Genomic DNA, 4,431 nt, shown 5'->3' on the forward strand with positions numbered 1-4,431 from the left:
GACCTTCCTCTGCGGGTCAATCAGGTCAATCCAGGCCTGCAGACACGGAGGAAAGTTTCTGCAGCGTCCTGACACTTTCTGTTGGCCCAATCAGCAAACCGGCTGTGAGTAAAGAGGCAACAGATGGAAACAATAGTCACCTTCACCCTGGATGTTTTACAAATTAACTAATTTCAAAGGTTTTGTTTATTTTATTTTTAGGATAAAGGAAATGCAAACAAAATTCCCTTTACAATTCTTTTTGTATTGTATTTATTTATTTATTTAAAATTACAAAAAAATCCCTCAATAAATAATGACTAAGAAATAATAATATAATTTCTTGGTGGAAATACTTCTAATCAGTTCAAGCAAGTTTATTCAAAACAAAGTGTCCCAAGGTGCTTTACAAATAAATAAAAAGAAACTCACACCCATACTTTCAATACTGCTGAAAATTTAATTTATTTTCAGCAGTATTGAAAGTATGGGTGTGAATAAATTTAATTTATTTTCAGCAACTCCATCGCTCAGTAAAACACATTAGATGTTAAAAAAGTGTCCCGTTTTAAATATATTTTATTAAACGTATTTAATAAAAGTTTTATAAAATAACAAAATGTGGCTTTCTGACAAGAAAAAATTCCAAAGAAAAAAACAATTTAATGTCAAAAAGAAAAATAATTATTCCTCAATTATGAGAATATATATTATCAGAATAAAGACCAAGTTTTACCAAAGAACTTTTTAAAGTTACGAGAAAAAAATGTTTTAATAAGAAAAACGCTTCTGGAGTTATACATTTGTTTGCTCATTACTTTCACATTCCTTCATCTGATTATAATTTTATGCTGACATGTTAAAAGATTATTTCCTTGTCTGTAAAACTTATACCAAACTTCACAAGTTGCTCAATATTCCTCATTTTAATGTTTTGTTATGTCTTGTGTAAGAGTTGTCATAAAGTTACTACTTTAATCTCCTAAAATTGCGAATTTATTACGGCAATATTGTTAATTTATTCTCGTAATGAAAATTAAATGTTAGCTTGACCTCTATATTTTGTTGTACAGTTGATCTAAATTCAAAGTCCAAATAAAAAGAGGCTGCAAATTGTAAAACAAGATGGCGGCTCTGGCCGTACTGATGCCACTCACGGAGGAAATTGGTGGAAAAAAAAAAATAATAATCCAATGTTCCAAAAATTTAATCTTCAAAAACCAAAAATTTGATTAACTACAAAATCGATTTATCACCCAGTCCTAGAAGACGTTAAAAAAGAGACAGAACAAACTTCCTACTTAGTTTCTTGGTTATTAAGATTTGATATTCATCAGCTAATTCTCTTAGGAAGGAGTAAACATCTATCAGTCTTGAACATTAATGGTTTTTAAAGCAGCTGATATCATCAACATGCCGGATACAGCTGAAAACAGCAGCATCATGTTTCTGATTCATGTTAAAACTAAACAGGATGAAACCAGAGAAAGGTCCAATCAGGCGGCTCCGTGGTTCCGCGTAGTCCAATCAGAGCGCAGCAGATGGATATTGATATGCAGTGACAACTTCCGGTCCATGTTCAATCTTGATAACGTGGTTAATGCGTTTCCAGAGGTGTCTGTTCTTCTTTGAAGAGCAGCTCTGCTTCTTTGTTCTGCAGCTCAGATCTGGATTTAAACCCGTTAAACTGATCAGAGAGAAAAAACTCAGAGTAGCAAAGAAAAAAAACAACAACTATGAATCCAAGTAGGACACCAGAGCTGGAGGAGATGCTCTTTGTGAGCCGACACACTGAAACACACATTTCGTTTTTATTCTCTGTTTCTCTCTTTTTGCTTTATTGCATCTAAACTTTGGGCAGAATCATTTTTAAAAAGGCAGTGTCGTGTAAAATCAGCTTTTTCGAGCTTTAGTTATAGTTTTATTTCTTGTAGTGTTGCTTTGATTCTGTCATGCATGTTTGAGAAATCCTTCAATCTCCATGGCAACCATTCAGCTGTGGGAAACGCCTGGGTGGACTTAGCTCCTCCTTCGAGACGATGCTATTCCTTGGAGCTGCAGTTTCCGAGCGCATCCTCTCCCAAGACTTCCTCACTCAGCTCCTTCAGACTAGCCAGCACATCAGCTGAGGTCGTTATAGGAGCTACTTCTCAGAGCAACCCTGCTAAACACGTTGTTAAAGGGTTAATAGAGGAGCCATGTTGTGATGACTTCCTGAAGGCGGAGTTTCAGAAAGAGCAGGAGTTTCTTAAAGAGACAGAGGCCCAATTTCAAGGTGTTAAATCAGGAAGTAAAATTTCTTTTAAGCTATATTTGATTTATATAGCATTTTTATAGTAACTGAAGGAAACACAGTTACTTGATTATGGTATAAAATGTCAAAAACACATAATAAAACCCCTTTTGAAACCTCAAATACATTTGTTCCCATTTTTATTTCCTGTAAGTCTTCATGAAGCTGCAAAAAATCCACCTAATTTTATTTTTTTTAATCTTACAATCTATTCTTGTCTGAGTATTTCTTGTCTAGTTTCTAGTGCAAATATTAGATAAAATAAGGCAAAACTAACTTATAAGTTAGTTTTGTTATAAGCTATATCTTTGATCAAGATATAGCAGCTTGTTTTCAATTAATAATACCTTAAACTTACTTTTAAAAAGTATTAACTCCATTGGTAGATTATTTCACTTACGACATTTTTCCCATATTATAAGTAAAATAATCTGCCAGTAAACCAACCACATTTTTATTAATATTAAGGAATTATTCATTTAAAACAAGCTGCTATGTTGTTCTGAAAAGTTACTTGTAAGTTAGTTTTGTCTTATTTAAGCTGCACTAAGACATCTACACTAGAAACTAGACATTCTGGTTATCTGGTCAATGGAACTATTGTGAGACAAGCAGCACCATTTGACTGGACCTCTGTTGAATTGGGTCAGTCCCTTTAAAGGGAGTGAATATTTATACCTATTATGTTGCATATTTTTATTTCATTGTCATTATTTTTGCAGAAATCAGTTTTCTCTTGAACATAAAAAATTTTTCTGTATGTTTTTTGTGTAAAAGAAGAAGTCTACATTTGTTAATCATGATTTAATTTTTTCTGTTTTTTTTTCTATTAAGCAAATTTATTTTCCAAATTCCAATTTGCATAATTTATTTAAGGTCAGTCAGCTCTTTTAGAGGATTTAGACTCTCTAATTGCTCTAAATGTTTTGTGAATCAGAAGAGATAAGTGACTAAACCCCTGATTATAAAAGACCTTCTGAGGGTTTTTGTGAGCAGACTCGGAGTCATGATTCTGTAGGAAGCAGCAGAGTCGGTGTGAAGAGGAAACAAGCTCACACTCCACAGAATCTGAGCCCACAGAGCTCCTCGACGCAGGGAAACACTGCCCTCTGATGACATAACGGCAGCTCTGCTACTTTTAGCAGCTGGAAGTGACTCATGAGAGCGGCTTGAGTGAATCCGAGCAGATTGTCGACGGGATTTCATAACGCTCTTTATGTAAAAGACGGAGAGGAGGGGGCTGGATGTGGCGCCTCTCCACCTGCCTCCACCTCCACTGCGGCTCCTCTCCACATCTGCGGATTTCATCCACAAATGTTCTCCTTCGGATGTTCCAACGTTCACGCTGCTGAGCCTCCCACTGATCCTCCACATCCCACACAGACTCAGAAACCGCTGCAGGCCGAGGCTGCAGGCCGGTTCAGGCTACAGGAACCGGGTCCAGAAAACCGAAGGTCAAAGGAGATCCAAGGTTGAGGAACAAGGTTCACTCTGCAGCAAACTGACTAAGGCTGCATTCACACCAGTCCTGTTCAGTCCGTTCTAATCACACTCCGGTCCGTTTGTCCAGAAGGTCCGGTTCATTTGGGGAGATGTGAATGCACAGTCAAACTCCAGAACAGTGAACTCTGGTGAGGTTTGAATTCATGTGAACACCAAGCAGACCGGAGACCTCTTCAAACCAGGAAGTGGACTAAGGATGTTTTCACAGCTGATAATTCAGTAAACAATTTGGTTGGGGACCAAAATTGCAATATTCATTTTCTCACTTTACTGTGTCAAACAAACCAAACCCTTTGGAACACCTGTACCTTTTCCCGCCTGTGGGGGCGCTACATCTAGAACCACTGAAGGAAATTACACAAAAACCCCAGAAGAAGACATTGCAACTTCCTTCTTCACAAAATGTAAATAAAACTGGAGTAGCGTCAGATTTAAGTGGTAGTAGGTTCTTTTACTTGTCTTCGGTAAAAGAACTGGTAGCGCTAGAGACTCGCTTGTTTTGGTTGTATTTACCCAGAATGCCCTGCGCCGTATTCCACTGGTCCGGTTGTATCCACATATGTATTTAGACCAAGCCAGAGTTCACGCCAGCCAAACTGTGACCTAAACGGACCAGAGGTCACTTCGCACCAAGAACCACTGAAGGAAACAACATG

The sequence above is a fragment of the Poecilia formosa genome, unplaced genomic scaffold (genome assembly GCF_000485575.1).
Source record: "Poecilia formosa unplaced genomic scaffold, Poecilia_formosa-5.1.2 Scaffold209, whole genome shotgun sequence".
Lineage (NCBI taxonomy): Eukaryota > Metazoa > Chordata > Actinopteri > Cyprinodontiformes > Poeciliidae > Poecilia > Poecilia formosa.